Source organism: Sitodiplosis mosellana, unplaced genomic scaffold, assembly GCF_009176505.1.
Source record: "Sitodiplosis mosellana isolate CC-2019 unplaced genomic scaffold, AAFC_SMos_1.0 Smas_scaffold_6226, whole genome shotgun sequence".
NCBI lineage: Eukaryota > Metazoa > Arthropoda > Insecta > Diptera > Cecidomyiidae > Sitodiplosis > Sitodiplosis mosellana.
The window spans coordinates 5,041,757-5,062,390 of record NW_022601467.1 but is presented as its reverse complement, the minus strand read 5'-3'; the positions used below and the strand labels follow the sequence as shown (position 1 = coordinate 5,062,390).

Genomic DNA, 20,634 nt, shown 5'->3' with positions numbered 1-20,634 from the left:
GAGAGAGAGAGAGAGAGAGAGAGAGAGAGAGAGAGAGAGAGAGAGAGTGTGTGTGTGTGTGTAGACCACCGAATTTTCCTGTTAACGGTCGCCTCTTTGGCCGGCTCTCGCAATCATTTCGTTCAGTGAGAGCGAGTATAAAGATGAATGAAATTTCATGTTCAAATAACATTTATTTAGCGCACACACGCTACGTAAAGAAACAATTTATACAGATGAAATTATCTCGCATCGCTTTCAATATATATATACATTGTATGCAAGAGACACTCGATTCATGAAAGCGATCGACCAGAATCTCGTTGTGCACTTTTGTCCATTTAGTGTGTCGTCTGCTTGGCGTGCCTTGTTATACACAGACCAAGCTCTAAAAATCATCTTGTCGCTATTTTTTTCTGTTGTTCGTTGGCCTGGTGTATCTTTTTGATTCGTATACTGCACGTACAATGATACGCATTCACATTTAACGGCTGCTACTTGACTGCGCATTTTCGTCGAGATTTTCAGTGAAACAGTGCTCTTTCACTCTCTCTGTCTCCCTCTCTCTCTCTCCCCCCTGTGTACACTATATCGTGTCGCTTGTTTTCGGTGTAAACATCAGCGTTGATTGAACCAAATATTATGTTAATTCTGATTAAATATGAAAATAAGAAAAATATGGCGTTCGTTTGAAATTTCGTTCGTGCTCTCACTCGTCCGACCGAGGCGCGAAATTTCATCAGTACGTACAGCCCATTTGCATATTGCACATTCACTGCTATGGGTGTTTACTATATGGCGAAATGCATATAAATCTCACGTTTTAAAACATTCATGAATGAATCGGTTGAACGAAACGAGCGGGTGGCGGAGACGGATAAGTGCTTCCAGGGAATCGAATGTTGAGACATCGTCGTTGTTCGAATGTCTCGTGCACGAAACAGTGATTATGAGTTGTCAATCTTTTTGCTGTCGTCGTCGACAACGTCGTCGTCGTCGTTCGTGTTGCTGCTGTTGTTGTTGTTTCTGCGGAAAAAGACCACGATTGAATATTTACTTCAGCGACAGGGATAGGGGAATAAGACACGCAAAGTGGTCGCATTTGTTTCTCATGAGATTGAGCCAGCAACTGTGAGTGTATCATTACTTGAGTGTGTTCATTTCATTGGCATAAAACGCAATGTCATTCGCATTTTCATACGCGATTTGGCTCGTGCTTTGCCACGAATACCAAGACTTGGTACTATTGCTCTCGCGCCGTAAATGCACACAGAAAAAGAGAGAGACAGAGAGACGAAAGACGCGGGCACGCAATGAGACACACAACGAATCAAGTATGAAATTGAATATCTCAATCCAGGCGCTCGAATCCACACCGAAGCGAAATAGTGATGAACGGATATCATATAGTATGTAACGCGTACAATCAATTTTTATTCGCTCCTTCCTTTCGGCCGGATTTGTTATTGCTGCCAGTGCTGTTGCTAAATATGCGCGCACGCCATGCACACACACACACACACACAACATCCATGTGCGAACATTATCGGCAGTCGTTGCTCATACGTTTTATTAGAAGATTAAAATGCAATTAAGATAACAATAACAACAAGAACCGAGTAGAACGGGAAAAAAAATCCATAGCATACTTAATAACATTGCACAAGTATGACAAGTAACAATAACAGTATTAATAATCATCGTCAAAATAGATTTTGGATGCGTCGAACTCTGTTCCACTTTACGATAATCCTCTTTCGTGTATGAATTTTGGGATGGCATTAAGTTTTTCGTCTTCCATCTGCCTCTTCTGTCTTGTTTCATATCATACACATGTAAAATTATATTCCCTACGGAACTCATATAATTCGATTCCAATTTCCAACAAAACATACACGCACACGCACGCATACACACGTTTAGCTGGATTCTGGATCGAAACTCGATTTGCCCAAATCTGGCGAACGAAATCCCACCAAATAATGAGATGAAAAGTTTCGGAATGCCAATGCACACGTGCCATTATCCATTCGTCAATGCATTCAACTCATCCGAATGAAGAAGAAGAAGTCGAAAAACTTTATGGTCGTTAGATTTATTTAGTGAAATACGTTTGTGAAACTACTACTGAGTTGAATACTAAAATCATCATCATCATAATTATTATCATAAATAATATTTTGATTCATTCCATTCACTTGGGGATTTTCGATCAAATGCACACAACACACAACACACAAAGAACATAAGCGCTCACTGACAAAAGTCTAGTACTTGTTTTTGTCGTAAATGCCGCACTTGATCCGGTTGAAAAAAATACATTTTTGGAAAATCTTAACGCTTTTAGTCATGGCTGTGTGACAGATAAGCGAATGAACCGCAAAAAAAAATTGAAACGATGAAATGGGATTTAGAGTGAAAATGCCGTCACTCCGATTTTCAGGTTTTTCATAAATTCGTGATTATTTCGGAAATGTGTCTGCGGTTTTAAGACTGCTGCTATATTTTCGACTTTTTCAAACACAACAGAATGCGAGCGAGTGAGAGTGTGAGAGAGAGAGAGAAGAAAAAAACCTCTTTCGAAATACTTATTCGCCTTTTTCCAGGCGGTTTTTGTATGTATTTTGTTTCCATTGATTCGTTTTCTTTTCTTCTTGTCTGTGTATTTCTTATCGATTTAACTTGGTTTTATTTTTTTAAATTCTTCTGAATTTCTATCGCAATGGCGCAACGAACATGACACAGAATTAAAATGCTGAATGCATTTGCATGGATTAGTTGTAGTGTTTTTTTTTTCAATCAGAGCCGATGTTCGATGCGTAAATTTGATTCGACTCGACTCGTCTCTCTCTCTCTCTCCCCCCCTCTCTCTCTCTCTCTCTCTCTCTCTCTCTCTATCACTCAAACAAACTAATGAGTTAAATGAGTAAAAAAACGGTGACTGATTATGATTCTTGTCTTGAGCGATTTTCTTCGGTTTCGAATAATAATAATCGATGCATCAACAATCAATCTGATGAAAAGGCACCCAAAATGTCAAAGCAAACTACCCGAAAATTAGTCAAGTCACTGAATTAATGCGAACAACGTCTTTATCTCTCTCTCCCTCTCTCTGGCCGTCGTCTGTATCGCTTTTTGATCGATGCTTTCATTCATTCATTCACAATTCAGATCGAATATTCAAATATGAATTTAAGAATATTCGAAAGGAAAACAAAATGTTTTTCGTTCATTCAAATCAGCAGCAATGGTGACAGCAGCTGCTACTTCTGTTAAGCTACGTTTTTCGGATAATTAAATTCAATGGCCTTTAAGTTTTTTTTATCGGTATGTGTTGTCGTGGCAGTTGCGTTTTATGAATAGTTTCAATTGTGTGACTGTGTGGCACATCGCCCTGTACAGGTCATCGATATTACGGAGAATGTTGTGTCGTCAGATCAGCTTGTGATGTTAAATCATAAATTATGTAGATCCGGCAAGTCGTCGAGCCGAGAGAAGAAGAAGCAAGAAAAAAAACATGCGACAGTTGTTGTTATTCATCGCACACATAAGCCCTCAGCCCATTCAAGTGATAATATAGTTTTGGTTTACGAGCATCCGTTCGAGTCTTATCAGTGGCATAACGGTTGATCTAACTTCCAATCGTTTTGGCCCTTTTCTCTTTCCAATGATAGAAAATAGCGTTTGAAAATACATTAAGCATCGATTTGTAAATCATTTGCATCCATTAACCTCATCACGTTTTCTTTTTTCTTTGTCGTTACAGATTGCTGCTGACTTTGCAAAGATCCAAGAATAACACGGTATGTATGAGCACTTTTTTTCGAAATGAAAATCACACGACAATTTCTCTTGAAACGAGCAGACAAAGACAATGCTCTCAATCGTTGTACGAATGAGTGTGTTTTCATTACATTTATTGTGGTAAACTCCTAATTGCCGTTTCATTTCTATTTAATAATCATATATAAATGTTTGCCCACTCTTCGGAAACAAATGTGTATCATATCAACGGACAATGTTCTGTGTTGTCGGATAGACGAGCAAGAGAGCCACGGTTTTTTGGTCACTTGGTATTTTTTGGTTTTTTCCCTTCTTGTGTTTCAAGCTCATTCCTTTTTTTTTCCCCCGATCACATACTCGTCGTTCGGTGATGCGAACACAGCACGTTCCTCGACTTCATCGAATCAACAGTCCAGAACGTATTAACATTCTCCATTGACCATTTGCACAATAACAACAACAACAATAACACTCAGTCGCAACAGACGGGCACATTTCATTGATGCCACGGCAAGATGAGAGAAAATTCCGAGGCGAGAAACCAAAGCAAATAAACACGTAAAAATACACGTACGATATAACTTTTCGCTAGTTTTGCTACGATTATTGAGTTGAAGCGCAACTTGCTGGACATAATTTAATAACATTATAATGATAATGTATTGCATTACAATTTCTTGTTTGTGTATGAGCGCGGGCGCGTGCGGACCAACGGACGAGCAAGTGACCGTTCGACCGACCGAGCAATTTTTTTGATTTGGTATCATTGCTCTTGGTTTGTAATGTTTGTTTATGAGTTCAACGATTGTTTTACAACCATATAAACGTGCAACAAAGTAATTTTGTTGGTTGTCGATTTGTTGTACGCACGCTTGCACGCACGCCCCAACCAATCTAATTTCATTTGTGCACAATTCTTTTCGCATACGTGGAGAGAGCGAGAGACAGAGAGAAAAACCAACCGATTACATGAATGAATCTCAAGTGAATCTCGTGCAAATGAAAATAAGATTGTGGTTTTGTGTGTGTGTTTACGATGGCGATTAATATTGATTCTCGGTATGATAAGTGTGTGAGGCCAATGAAAGATTTTCGGTTTTGTTTATTTGTAATAAATTGCTGAACTTGGCATTTTCTCCCGGTCCAAAATGAGTCAATCTTTGTTTGTCGAATAATTATGGTGGGCCTTTATTGTAATAATGAACGCGTTGCCCCGAAATTGAAACAAATGCAACGAAAAAATGAAGTTCATTTATGATATTTATGAATTTATTATGCACACACATTTGCACAACAAAATCATCCATTACTGAGAATTACGAGCGAGCGAGCCGGCGCGAGCGCACATGATTCGACTGCAAAAAGAATGAGTTTTATTGAAAACTTATGGTAATTTGCTAAAAGCAAATGATTCATGCGAACATTTATTTGAAGCATTTAATTTTCAATTTTTCTAATGGAGCATGCAAAAGCCATGCAGCGAAAAAAAAGAACTGGAAAAGGAAGACGAGGTTATAGCGAAAAAAGAGGTATTGTGCCTGTGCTCACATACTAAGTGATTTAAATCAATGATTTATGATCGATATTGTACAAAAGGAAACAACAAAGTGTTTTGGCGACTCGCGACGACGGCAGCAGCAGCGGCGCACAGAGAGAGAGAGAGATAGAGAGAGAGAGAGAGAGAGAGACGGTGGCCGCACTGAAAATGGGGCACAGTGCCTTGTTCAGCCCGAGCATGGGATAGTTCACTGAAAACACTTTGTGTTTACTAATAAAGCATTCGGGTGGAATGGAGAAAGGAAAAAAAAAACATAAAAGTATGGTTCAGTATAAATTGGCGAACGGCGACAGCACTGAAAAGATATATCGTTTTATCACGCAATTCAAATTCGCCGCAAACATTCTTCCCGACACATACACATACACTTCGAACACTTCATTTCTGGTGCTCTTTCGAAAAATGGCATTTTTTCTCTTTGAATTTGGTCAGTTGCTGAGGCGCTCGCGCGCGCTCGTTTGGTGCAAACAAAAATGGAATTCAGTGACGAGGCGAACACAGAAATCGTGTTGGCCACATTGATTCTCTGAATCAATTTGCATATGTCCGATGTGATGTGATTATTGTATGAATTTATTTACAAAAGAATAACTCTACAAAATAGTCAAAGCAAACGCGATGCGATGCGATGATGAAATTACAAAATCTTGTAATTTATGTTCATAAACCATTTATAAAATCCAACAAAATCGGATGCCGCGCGCATTTTATTGCAAATCGCCATGTCGATCGAATATTCGATGAAAATTTGTGTGAAATAAAATTATAAATTCTCGCAGTCTGTAAACAGAGACTGTTGCTTATTTGGCCGGTTGTTTGTCTCGATCGTGTACGACCAAAAGAAAACCACAATGTAGCATCTATGCAATAAAAAAAATTTGAAGAGAAAAACTTAAATAAATATAATGTGTTTATGAACTGTTGTGGTCGATTACAGACTCTCTTTCAAACACCCATTTCCTTTAGTCATCAAAATTGGTGTGAGTTTGTGTTTTATTCAAAACACTGTTGTTTGTTGCATAACAATTTATTGGGTGCTCAAAACGTTTTTGATGGTTTTGATAAGATAGTGGAAAAAAGCCAACAACAACAGCAGCACAAAGTGAGAGAAACAGAACCGAATCTATGGACTTTAGAAGTATAGACAAATAAGCGGTTTACGTAATTTTAACTTTGCATCTACTGAATCGATAGCAAGCGCTGAACAGAGAGCAGACACATGAAAATATGCAGACGATAATGGATATGCAAGTGTTGAAAGAATTGTCTGAATGGAAGACGACGACGACGACGATCAAAACAGCAGCAGCGGCACACTGCATCATTTGAATGCCTAATGGCATAACCGAAAACGATATGATGACATTGGTAATGATTATGAGCATGGTTACTGAGCGACTATTATGAGACATAAACGCTTCGATCATAATTAATTTTTTGACACATCATTTTTTCTCCACTCGTTTGTGTCTGACCACAAAAAACGAACATTTATGGCGATATTGAGCATTCAATATGCATGCGCTGCTTTTCGTCTCTTTGTTACGATTATCGTTCGTCCCAAAATTAAAATCAAATCGCTTTTATGAGCCACATCGCATCTGAAAAGAGAAGCGAGAAACATTTGAATTTCAAGAGTGGGCCATGTACTGTTAAGTGCCATAAATAGTAACAAATATGTGTGGAAGAGTAAAATCCACCATCATTGTCGTTTATTCTCTATTTGTTTTTTTTTTAAATCTGTCTCTCTACTCTTGCCTCTCCAGTAATTTTCAAAAAAGGTTTTGCCGACCAATTCACGGCTATTTGAAATGAGGAGAAAAAAAAGAGACTCAAAATGTGATTAGAATGTTAATTTGTCTGACAAATTTTTCTGTTGCTGCCTTTTTTTCACTTCTCGCTCTATCTCTTCCTCTCTATCTTGGGTCATATCATGTGTCTATTGCACTCGAAAATTTTACAGTCTGGGTGGAAATGAGTCGACACGCTTGAAAACGTCTGTGATGATGCCCATCATTTGTGTCACTTTTTTTTCGCGTAATAACAACGTGACGAATGATGATGGGCTCGAAAATACCATGCAGAAAAGCTCAAAAATTTCTCGCAATCTTTCGCTCTTGCACTCCGTGATGCTGATTTCCATTGCTCTTCTTCGTTTCATTTGTCTCTCGCGCGTTATTATTCACCGTGTTTTATTTATAAATAATCAACGAACAAACGAAGCAGCATAAAATCACACAATGTACAATAATAAAATGAGCACAACGAGTACGAAATTCACACAGGCACACCATTCGATAATAACAACCTGACTAACAATTTTCCGTAGCCCGCGGAATCGATATGTCGTCGATGTGATGCATGTTTTTCGATTTGGTTGGAACGTGAATGCGGCACTCCATCTGCATTCGGCATTTTGCTGCTTTTGCCATTGCCATTGCATTTGGGTGTTCATTTGGACTGATGAGCTTGCATGATTCTTCCATTCATTTCATTTTTCACTCGTTGCAGCTTCTTTTTTCTTCTGTTGATGCGTTCGTTATGCTTGGCTATTGTTGCTGGCTCTTCTCATATGTGAGCCAAGCAACAGCAGCAGCAATGGCGCGAGAAAGAGTTAGTGCCGAGTTGTTATGGTCTTTTGGTTGTTGTTGTTGTTGTTCTGCCGATTGCAAGTTCGAGTCAATGATTTTGTTTTTCCCATTGTTTCGCTTACACTTGCGAAGCAACGGGAACTCTTCGTGCGCAATTGGATGCAAAATGATAAAATATAAATATCGATGCATACGATTCGCAAATATATGCAATTTAATTTGATGTGCACAAGTGCCTGAAAGCGTATAACAAGACAAACTCTCTCACTTGCTTGCTCTTCACCTCTCATGCTGTCGCTCGCTCGCCTGACGTCTCTCACTCTGTACGAACGTTTTGCTAGCAATCGCAATCAATATCAAAGCATAAATGTGCCATCGCCCTTCGCATTATTTTACCGACAAAGAAGCACATCGAGTACGGTGTGGCAACGCCGTCATAGATTCACATTCACAATTTGGCGTTTAGCTCTTCGTTGCTTTTTTCTTCATTTTTGGCTTGTTTCAAGTTCGAGTACGCGCACATACATTTTGTGACTTTTGACAATGCAATGCGATGTGCGATCGCGCCCTCTCAATTTTTATCGCATGTTTGTTGCTCCTCGGCGAATGCTCGTGACTGTCACAGTTTGGTTTGTCGTTTTTTTTTGTTTTGTTTTATTTCTTCTTCAGTTTGGCATATGATGATGCATTTAAATCGCACTTCGTACATGTAGTGCAATAACGGGCTCCCCGAAAGAAATGGCAAGGCGACAATAATAAACACACTTTATGCTTCATTTTCCGTTCTTCTTTGTCAATTCTTCTTCATTCGTTCGTTGTTGTTGTTGCTGTCGTTGTATCATTGTGCCGTGCGCGCTGTCTTTTATTTTCACGTGTTGCCCTATTGTTTCTACCGTTTGTTGTCTTATTCTTGTGTGAACTTTCTGCCATTGCCAGTGTGTGTGTGTTTGTGCGCCGTGGAATGGTGTGAATTGTGGAAATGCAAACGTTTGCTTTGTTCAGTGCATCGAATGTTGATGCAATTGGATTATGTGTTTTGTATGTGCAAAAGGACGTAAAAAAACCGGCAGAGAGACAGAGGCAACTATGAAAAATGCCATGCATATATATCAAGTTCCTTTACATGATGTATTAGTAATGCGAGGTAGAATAAAATGCCAGCTTTTGTTCCTCCTTCTTGGCAACTTGAACTCGGCAAATTTCTCTCTATACAACAACCGAGTTCTAGTGGATATATCAATGGTTTGGCATTGGGAATGAGCGGGTTTTTGTGTTCGTTTGAAAAATGGCGGCGCCCGTTGTTATCGTCGTTGTCGTCGCTCAATTTGATGTACTCGATGATTCCCTTTATTATTTTGAAATGCATTTTGCATAATCGCTCTGGATGGCTGTAAATAGTAGTTGAATTAACAATACATTCTTTGGTATTGCTGTGCTCCTATTCGAGCCAAGTAAATTGTTGTTGTTGTTGTTGGCCTGTCTTCGTTGTATTTTTTTTTTGCGTGACTTTCATTCCTTTTTTCTCGTCGCATTGATCGAGTGAACGTTGTGTGTGTTTTTCTGAATTGGATTGTTTGTTCGATTGTTGGTCTTTTGATCCATTTGTCTGTGTGTCGTCGTGTTGCTGTGTTGACTAAACGCTAATTTAATGCGCAGAAATAAAAAAATGTTTCAATTGAGCGACTTGTGAACGATTTCGAGATGTATATTAATGGACATTTTGCATTAACTTGAAGTGTATATATATTACGTCTGATATGCTTATATGTGATTGAGGGCTTAATAAACATGAACAACAACGATGAAGAAAAAAAAAACAAACCAGAACGAACACGAACTGAGCAAACAAATGGACAAAATGCTGATCGCATAAAGGAAAATAATAATTTGTTCAGTCGTTAACAAGCCACTTAACGCATACTTCATAAATAGGCCTTGGCTGAAGACAGGCAGCGACCAAATCGTATGCAATATGCCCACCAAAGCAAATGAAGGCATTTGCACATTTCAGATTCTCGTTTTGTATGCGCACCGCGCGCACACACACAAGACAAACGCATTAAAGAATTACATCAATAACAGTAAAATTGATCTTGCTGAAAGTCTTCTTAATCGACGGATGATAAGAAGACGGCAACAACAACAACAACAACAAGAGCAGAAAAAAAGAACAAATCATACGCCGTCCAGGCAGGCGCATTGCTGTGAGTCAAGTCGTGGTCACTGTAGGATATATATATATGCCTTATGCTTTATTCAACGATCAAAATATAATCATAAACACGGCACAGGAATTTTAAGCTCTTGATAATAGCGTGCACGAAAATGATTCTTATGACGACGATGTGTGTAATGTCTTTATGCGTTTGAATTGGTCGTTGGTTTTTTTGTTCGCTTTTTGCCTGTTGCTGCTTTATTTATACCTTGTGTGTTATCGCTTTATGAGTTGCTTTTTATCCCACTTTTTCTTATCTCGATTGCACTCTGGTGTTCGTCATACATACGACGAAAAGGTCGGCCGGGCTTGAGTGGTAGTTCCATTGCACATTGGCATTGCACACGATGGTCTCTTTTCTGCCCGTGGGTGTACGTTGGATATCAATGAAACGTCTCAAACATGTGTGGTCATGATAGGTGCATCAAAATTGTGTCTTCTTTTCAACCTCATCAAGTTGCTTTTGTTGTTCTTAATTTTCAAGCATATTTATTTAATCTCATGTGTTTTGTTCTCGGCTCTTCTTTTCGTTTAATCCGGTAAATACCGCTGCTGAAACTGTATTTTGCCACTATAATATCGTCTGCCGCCTTTTTCCATTTACCGAAAAATCCCAATTCACGTACATACAAAATGCGTAAAATGCACGAAGAAAACGAGTTGAAGAGAGACCGAGAGAGAGAGAGAGAGAGAGAGAGAGAGAGAAAGAGTATTGTACCGTGTGTGCTCCGGGAAAATGTTGAGTGTGACGAAAATATCGACAAAGTATATATATTTTGTTTACATTATCTGGTGTTTTCGACATGTTTTCGTTATTTCCAATGTGTAAGCGCGAACGAATGTGTGCGCGCGCTCGTTTTTTTTCCATTTCTTCTCCATTCCTTTCTTCTATCGTTCGGGTGTGTGTTTTTTTTTCTGTGTCGAATTAAGTTGTCGCTCATGTTGATCGCTATTTATGTAGACTATTGAGATTGTATTTGGTGTGTTACTTTTTTCGCCTATTTTACCGGCTTTATACACATAGTGCATAGAGCTGGCGCGAACGAGCGCGCCGCTTACAAAAGAACTGTGTGACACAGAAACTTGTTCACGATTCAAAGAGTTATGAACTCACAATTGCTTTGATAGAATGCGCCTGTTCGAGTGTGCGCTAGACAGTTTTTATGGCACGCTGTGAATAGAAGAATGAAACGAACGAGCAAGCGATTGAATGAAGCGAGAAAAAAACTCACACAACACACACACACACTCAGCTCTCGAACATGTTCAATAGCAAAATCGTTCCAATAATGCCGTAACTCAGCATTCCATCATTCAATTGATAATTCGAATCCGGCTATGAGCGAATAACGAGTACGTGTTTTGTGCTATGTGTGTTTGTGCAAATGACACATTGTCGCATGGTTTTTTCTCCCATCTCTTCATCTTCGCAGTGTACTTTTTTTGCGCTTCAGAATGAAAATCTTCCGATTTGCAAACACATTGAATTTCTTTGTCGCTGCACGTCGTATGTGAAGTGAATTGTGTGTTGTGTGTGATTGTGATGTGTGTTATTGTTACTGTTTATATTTTCAATTTTCACTATCGGAAGTTTATTTCGTGGTATGTTTTATACATAGTTTCCGCAAGCTAAGTGATAGCAGACTAGATCCGATTGGATGCATACACAAAGATCGTTTGTTTCGTTCATGCATTCGGTCCGGGATCATGTGTTCGACTCCTTTTACTTTGCCTCTCTCTCGCTCTTTCGCTCTTACGCTCGCTGCATTTCGTATTTTTATCTGTGTAAACTACTACTTTTTTATATTTTCCGATTTTGGTTCGGTTCCTTCTTTCTTTTTCAAGTAAATATTTAAGTTGTATGTTTTATTTGAACAAAATACACATACACCAACTTCGAAATCAACATGCGTTCAGTGTGAAGCCATAGCGAAAATGTTGCCGGCAACAAGCGGCCAGAAGCGAACGAACTCTTGCGTTTTTCTTACAATACTGACTTAAAATTGAAATATTTGGTTTTATACGGTTCTTTTACTCCTTCGTCTGATTCTTCTTCGGTTTTGCTCCATTCTTTTGTTCTCATCGTAGACGAGATATATTTGGGATAGTGTGTATGTGTATTGATGCGGGTGCACGGTGCATCAAGTAGTAAGCGCTTATTCAAATGCGAGGGATGAAGTAACATGAGAAAAGGATCTTTTCAAAAGTCGAGAGAATAACAGCAGCAGCAGCAGCAGCAAAAAAACGGCAATATTTTCGTCTCAACATATGATATCAGACGCGAATGGAATGATAGGGCGATTTTTTGTGGTTGAGTTTATTGACGTGGAAATAAAATAAACATCAAATAATTCAATAGCGTTGCAAACCAAGAGAAGGGATCCTTATGCACGGCACACAAAGACCAATGCAAGGAGACAGAATGAAGAATGAAAGGAAAAAAAAGCCACCAGATGAAATCTAAAACAAATATTGGCAATAAATGTGAAAATAAGCCAGTGACAAATCAACTAGAGCGGAAACGAAGTAAAGTGACAACGCGCGCACCACTCTCTCTCTCTCTCTCTCTCTCGCTCACCCAAAATTAATCCGATAAAGTTTTCTAATTGAAATGTTACATTTTCTTGTTGTGCTATTTTGCCTGTTGTTGTCACTGCTGATGGGGAGAAATTTAAGTGTCGAATGAAAGTGTGGGCTGGATGGAGTGGAAGTGGGAGCGATATCGAGAGAAAGAATGAAAAAAGGGCGATGAAAACTTTTTGACATTTTAAAATGGAATTTTTGCTCGCAGCCCTCAAATTCAAATGAATGTGTGAAAGTTAATCAGACGATAAGATAGAGAGACGGAGAAAGGGAGGGAAAGGGAAAGAGAAAAAAATGCGAGAGGAAACAACCAAAAAAGGGCAAAAAATTAAATACGCTTGCATGGAAAATCCAAATGACTCCCTTTGCCTTTGATACACATTTCGTTGTGGGTCAACGGAATGAATGATGGTTGTTGTTGTTGTTTTTGAGTTTTATCATTTTGACTGTGCAACGCGGCGCGGCGAGAGGGAGGTAGGGCGATTCAGAGCGCCGAAAAATTAGAATTATGAATTAAGTTTTGTGTGTTTTGTTGTGTTCATCTCGTTTCCTTTGGCCTGTTCCTTCTTTTATCTTAGCATGTTGTTGTTGTTGTTTTTTTCTTCTTCGTTTTTCTTCGATGCTCGCGAATTATTCCACGCTGACTGGGTGGTCGACGTGGTTGAATACGCACGGTGCGCTCGCTCGCACTGTACCCGGAATCGAGTAATTTCTTGAAGACACAAAGCCAACTGCAAACAATATACGAAATCTTTCGTTACGAAACGAGGTATCAACATCAGAACCCATGATAAAAGACACGAAAAATAAAAAAACACACTCAAATGAACGCTGGACCAAACAATTTCGAAAAGTAAGACGAAAAAATGCCGTCTTGTTTATTTTCTCGTCTGGGTTCTGTTGCCGTGCCTCCTGTTGCTGCTGCTGCTGCTGGAAAATGTTCGTGTGCAAAATCGTCGAAATCAAACGAGAATATGTAAGAATGGTTCCGGGGAAAAGAGGGAGAAAATTGATGAGAAATAAAAAGTGAAATGAAGTTCGGTGATCTGCACACGGTACCGTACAAACACACACAGCTCTCTCTCCCTCTCTCTCACTGCCTCAGTCTATGTGTATCATACTGCACATTCTCATCCAATTCCAGTACGCATATATTGTGTATAGTGCATGTTGAATGAGGATGTTAAACGATTTTTATTTTGACATTGACAATATAATGGGAAAGCAAGCGTCACCATATAAAACTCATCCATGTAACAATATTAAAGTATTTTTCTCTGTCATTCTGTCTTCCTTATGGCCAACGATGTGGAAGGTTGCTCTCGCATAACGAGAATATATATTCAAAGTACATGCAGGAACAAGAATGTGAGAGAGAAAGAGAACATGAGCAAGAATGAGCGAGAGATGGAAAGAAAAAAAGAACCGTTCATGCACATACCGAGAATAGTAACATAATTTGCCTTTTTTTTTGCAACGACACACATTAATAATAGCAAAGACAAAAACAAAACACAGACAAATGTAGCCGAAAAGACGTCGGTATCGCCAGGATAATATGGCACGAGAATGACTTACCCGTTCACAAGAAATGCGCTCACACACAAACACGCTCTCGCAGCATCACTCGTGTGCTCATGTATGTGTATGTGCAATAGTGAATTTCCAAACGCAATAAATTATAAAATCATCCTTCTGGGATGAAACTGCTGCTTTTAGCTTTTTTGATCCTTGTTCGTTCAATTTTTGGTTCGAGCAATTTATACGGATTTTTTTTTTGCTTTTTTCGTCTTGTTTATATCGCCTCATGGATTCTTTTTTTTTCTCTGGTTGGTGTCTTTATTCGGATTTTTTTCTTTTTCATCGCACAGCCGAACATAGCAAGCAGATAGATACACGGATGCGTCTATTCGTTCACATTAAACGACAATTTTTTTCGTTTCAACTTTTTCTATATTTCATCGACCGTCGTTGCCATCGTCTTCGTCATCGTAGTCGTCTTGTTCTTTTGATATTTGTTCGACATCATCATTTTCGAGAAAGTGCACATTTCGTCTAACTCATTTATCTTTCTTTTCTACTTCGTTAGACGATGGCAACCTTTCATATTTTTTTTTCTTCTTCTTCTTCTTCTTCTTCTCGCTATCGTTTTCTATTGCTGGTTTCTTTAAAAAAAAATTGTATCATAGTCTCGTTCGTTGTTTTCATCACCTATGTCCTATTTCATTACAGTATTCGATATTACAAATGGGCAAAAGAGCTGCATAAAAAAAGGTCCATTACATGCAAGAATGAATAGAGAGACAAAATAAAATGAAATAGGAAGAGCACATCATATCTGTGGGTGTGTTTGCGATCGTGCCACAGTTAAAATGCATTAATCGCTGACGAAATACATTTCCGCACCTTTTTACGAAGCCAGCGATTGATGTGTGCTTGGGGTACTTGTTTGAATAGCCAACTTCGGCAAATTACCGAGAATCCAATGTAAATTTCGGCTTGGTGCTAATGTGAATATGCAAGAGCGGGTGTCAATTTGATGAGCAAGAAAAAAAACGTTACACACAGACTCGATCTCATTAGGTGTTTTACGCATTCGACACGCCACCACAGCCATGTACATTGTACATCGGTCATCTGGAAAATCACCTCAAGCATTGCGCCGCACACATACATACACACAAAGACCATCGTTTTGATGATGACATTATCAAGAGGCGACATCAATAGTTTGGTAATTGCGATTGCATCGCTAAAGCAGCAGCAGCAGCATCGTTTATTCATTCAGGTTGGCCATTGAAGTGTCTGATGTGCGACTGGGTTTCGATTCACTTCTGTCAACTTGTTGGTTTGTTTCTTCTTTTTTCATCTTTTTCCTCGTTACGTCTCTTGCGTATTCGTCCCCGCATCGTAATTCCCATGAAATATAATGAATGAGGATTTCAAGGAAAAATGAAAATGCGATGATTAGTTACCGAAGCTAGAAAAGTCAGTGAAATTCGATTGCGCTTAATCGTATAAAACGGCAAGAGAGATTCCAACCGATGAGGAGAGTGAGTGCAAGAATCCCTGAACATTTTTGACTCTTTGAAGAAGTTTTAAATTAAGTTTCACTTCTATCTTTGTGCGATTTGTGTCTCTCTCTTCCTCGTTGTGTGTGTGTATTCATTGTCACTGCTGATTAATTTCTTGTTTCTTGTGTTTGGCTGTGGAATTTGCTTTGTACGCTTTAATCGTGCTGACTGTCGCTCAATCAGCATTGTGAGCGAAGAGAGCCACCCTCCATCGTTTATGTCATCATATAGAAAATTAGTATTTCAACTCACCATCATCAACATCATGATCTATCATGTTTTTTTTTCATATACATGTAGTGGGCTTTGAACCCAGATCTCTCTGGTTCTCTCTCGCTATTAATACGTAAAAATTTCATTTGGCAAACGCTCTATCTCTTGATATCGTCTACTTTTGCCGCCTCTCTCTCTCACTTGCGCTCCCTGCAAAAAGTTAAAAGTTAAATATAAATTAAAACTTTTCTATTTTACTTCCTTTGGCAAACACCTTTCTGTAATTTTCTACACAACGGCAATGATAACACGAGTTTCTCTTTACATCTACGAATGCGAATAAAAAACGCGATTTTTAATTTCGATTTTTTGTTTCTCTATCTCTATCTCTCCATTTCATCCTGTCGGATACTGTCGTTGACGTCGTCATTCCAGCATTTATTTCAATTCGCCGAGAGGAAAAGAGAGAGAGAGAGAGAGAGAGAGAGAGAAAAAGTCGTTTGTGAGTGTGCGTAAATGTGTTTGTTGCCATTTTCCCATTTTTTCGTGCGCGAACAATTTGATTTTTCGAGAAGAAATTAAACATTTTTGCCGAGTACCGCACATTATGCGACCAACAAGCGGATGATGAATTTTCATGCACACACAAAAGAAGAATGCGCCCAAAAAAGACGACATCGGCGACGACAACAACAACGACAACGACGACGACGACGACGAGGAGGAACAAGTTGCCGCGAACAAACAGAGACGCAATGAATTAAATTGAGTTTCAGTTGGAAATGTTTATTGGATTTGTTTTTCACATGCGAGACACAACTGGAAAGGCAACAGCAACTAATTGAGAGATAAAAGGAACAAAAGAGAGAGAGACAGAGAGTGACAACAACGAGTAAAAATTGCGAACGATTCTATTTTTTTCGTCGTTTTTGTTTCATTTCATATTGATGGTGCACAAACACAAATGCACCATTTAGTTTTTTTTTTGTTCTATCAACGTCTTGACGCTCTCGCTGACTTGACAAAAGTCGATTCACTCTCTGCGAATGATTGGTCGCAAATAAATTTGTCACGAAAAAAAAATTATATATTTTTTACACAGACTGTGCAAAAAATACTTTCTAACACACAGATAGCAAAAAATTACTTTGACAATGGAGCGAGAGAGAGAGTGAATGAGCAAAAAAATTACGTCGAGAAATGGAAATTCTTGAAAACGGAAATTGTGAATGAAAGCCCGAAATTGAAGCGCCGACAAATATGTGTGACAGACACTCATTTAAACTTGTTCATGGCAAACTTTAACGAACGTATCAAACGAACCAAATGCCATTGCGAGAAAACACATAAATGATCTGACGCAAAAAAAAGAAGAAGAGGAAGAAGATGTGGAAAAAGAAAGAGAAACAAACATTGTAACATTGACAAAACTTGCATTTGTCGCTGTTCTGGCCATATTTTTTCGGTATAAAATGTGTCTTTTTTGCTATTCGATTTCGAGTTTTCGACTCTGTGAGCAGAGCGCTCTCCTGTAATTGAAAAATTTCGTACAAAAGGATTGCGTTTACTCGATGTAACATATGAGAGAGAGAGAGAGAGAGAGAGAGAGAGAGAGTGAGCGACTGTATGTGTGAAGAGCAGAAAGAAGAACCGTTTCCGATCGCTCGTCAACCATCTGGTTCGGCTATTGTGTGCCATGCTCATGTTCATTCCGTGTGTGCCCAAATGCACACGCTCGACAAGAACGCAGCCCATATGACAGCATCGGTGTAGCATCCGTGTATTTCTACACATAACAGTTCTGCTGGTTATTTTTTTTTTCTTCACCCAACAAAGAGAGAAAAGGAATGATAATAAAATTTCTGGTCTCTCTTACCAAGGCTGCGAACAAAATGGAAAAATGTTTTGGAAAGCAGAACATTCGTCTCGCTTTGCGTGGACTTTTTCATACCCATTTCCAACGTGGTGGTTCGCTCCAGTGTGTGTGTGTGCCAATCTCGCTCGCGCTCATTTCTCTTTTCGAGTATGGGTAAATGAACAATTGTTTGCGTTTTTGAAGAGCGTGAGAGCGAGTAGAAACGATGAATTCCGAGTGAAACAGATACACCGTGTTCCATGTTCTGAGTGACACAAATGCAACACACATTCCCAAGCAAACACTCATTGGCAGTCTAATACATCTTCGTGTTATTATTTGGTCGTGTGTTTTTTTCTTCTTCTTCCACTGTGCATCGGTTATCTTCATTTTCGTTGGATTTCGACCATTGTTGGATGGCAAATGAGTTCAAGCAGATATTTGTATGAGTCTGATGAACGGTGTACGAAGAGCTGTTTGGCTACTGTCGTTGTTGTTGCTGCTGCTGCTTCTGATGACATAACATTCCATAACGTTGCCGATGTCATCGTCAACGCAGGCTACCTCTATATTTAAGCGACATGCTGAAACAATAGACAAAAGCCGAGGGTTGAAAACCAGACACCAACATACAAAACGTGCACGATCGACAAAAACAACAGCGAACTCTCCAAGTGAAGTGAGAGATAGAGAGCAAAAAGCAGGGACAGCAGCAACAACAACAACATGATGTTTTAATTAAAAATTGGCAATGTGCTGTGTTCCAAGCTGGAAGGTTGTTGTGTCTTTGCGTTGTGTACTCTTTTTATCTCTTTTACCGCATTCTCTAGGTGGATGTGCTCATCTTCGCTGTTCAATGGTTCACATTAGGTTTTTATCGATTTATGTTCCGTTCTCTTTCTTCCTCTTTCTCTCACTCTCTCTCTCTGTGGGCAAACAGCGAGTTTTTACATTGACGAGTCATTGGCATTGATGCCGAGAATATGTGGCTCATTGATCCATTGTGTTCTTGAGATTCGAAATATTTGCGGACAAATTAACGGCATGAAAGGAATTTAATGGACGAGAAGAAGAGACAATCTTAACGCTTTTGACTATCTCTCTAAACAAACACACACAGAAAAAAGTGCATGACAAAGGTGCGCCAGTGCGATTGAACGACAAATCTCAAGCCCAAAAACGAATAAGACGAAACATCAAATTGCAATGAATCCCTCTTCGCAATCTAAATCTCTCAATTTACGCTAAAATTATCCGCCTATTTTTTTTTTCTCTTTGGCTCAAATGTGAAATGCAAGAAAATACCATAATTTATAGTTATTTGAGATGTTTGACGATGCATAGAGACGCATTAACAGGAGAAGAAAAAAGAAATGGCAGCAACAGAGACAAACAAAACAAAATGAAGAGGCTAATAAGAACAAGGCATATTATAGGTGCCATAAATCAGGTTAACATGGTCTCATATTGCGTGATTCATATATTAACGCTGTGTGACATCATAAATCGATCGTCCCTTTCTTCGTTGATGCACCTTTTCAAATGGGTTTTAAATTTTTCGGTGCAAAATATGGATTCGATACGGAAAAATTGGCTGAGAAAATAAGTAAGCGGAACGAGGAAAACGAAAAAATGCCATTGATTCAATAGTAACTGTAGGAAGAATAATGCGTTGAGCACATATTAGTCTTAAACTTTATTCTATTTGCCGTTGGTCTTAAGTGAAACCAAAAACGCCTGCAGAAGATATGGTTAAAGCCTCATTTACCAAAGGAAAATTGGTTTCGGCATTTCTTCTCGCTTCATATTTTTTCAGCAATTATCATTTTCTTCATAAGCCAACGACGTGGAAATAGTCAGTTCCATAATCCTATTATGCTCCGAATGCAGTGAAACAATTGCATAATTCGGTTCAGACAATTTTCTTCGCCGTTCGAATGCACTGTGGAACGATGAAAAGAGAAGCCAAAACTTCTTTCAAATGCAAATGCAAACAGAATGGTCATCAAACGAGCATTGAAAATGGTGTGTGAGTCGCACTCATTTCGTTTCGGTGATTATGTTTGTTATGATTATTGACCAGTGAGCATTTTCTCTCGTTAAGGTCATGAATACAAGTACGTCTGATCTGATATATGAAACAAAACACCAACGAACGAATGAAAAAAAACCAAACGTTGCGGATAGAAAAGGGCAACATTTTTGTGGCGAGAGAGTGAGTGAGTTTTGACTTGAAACACGATTTACATATTTAATGGCTCAGAATGAATGCATTTTCGGTGTTATTTAACACGAGCCGCTGCTATTATAATATCAAAGCAGATAGAAATACATGACGAAAAATACACCGAAATTGAATCCATGGATTTAGAAATGGAAATGAAAAGCGAGGAGATTTAACCATGTTTAAAAAAAACTAGTTCACAAGTTACAACAACGTAAGTTTTAGTGTAAAGGACGAGTGTGCGATTCCTTCATTATGTATTGTTTTCAAAACGCAACAATATCTGGCATTAGTGTGGGCCTGCGTGTGTATTCGAGCATTTTTCTCACACAATGGTTTTCAATATGATTTAATTTCATCAAGTTTTTTTTCGGATCTCGCTCTCTCTCTCTCGTTACCCTCATTTACTACTTCATTCGACTTGAATTTATTCAAATCGGATTTTCATTCCAACTAGTTGCACACATTCATTCGACAACAGCTCAACTCAAGAGAGAGAGAGAGAGAGAGAGAGAGAGAGAGAGAGAGAGAGAGAGAGAGAGAGAGAGAGAGAGAGAGA

The 20,634-nt window shown here is 38.9% G+C and overlaps 1 protein-coding gene across 3 annotated transcripts in view; it reads left to right on the top strand.

Annotated features, from left to right (window-relative positions):
• Positions 1–20,634, top strand: part of LOC129577758 (netrin receptor unc-5) — a 181,791-nt gene that overhangs the window by 35,104 nt on the left and 126,053 nt on the right. For all 3 annotated transcript variants that reach the window (XM_055465270.1, XM_055465268.1, XM_055465271.1), the window contains one exon: positions 3,746–3,782. The gene's annotated coding sequence lies outside the window, so the exon portion shown is untranslated. The remainder of the gene's footprint in view (positions 1–3,745; positions 3,783–20,634) is intronic.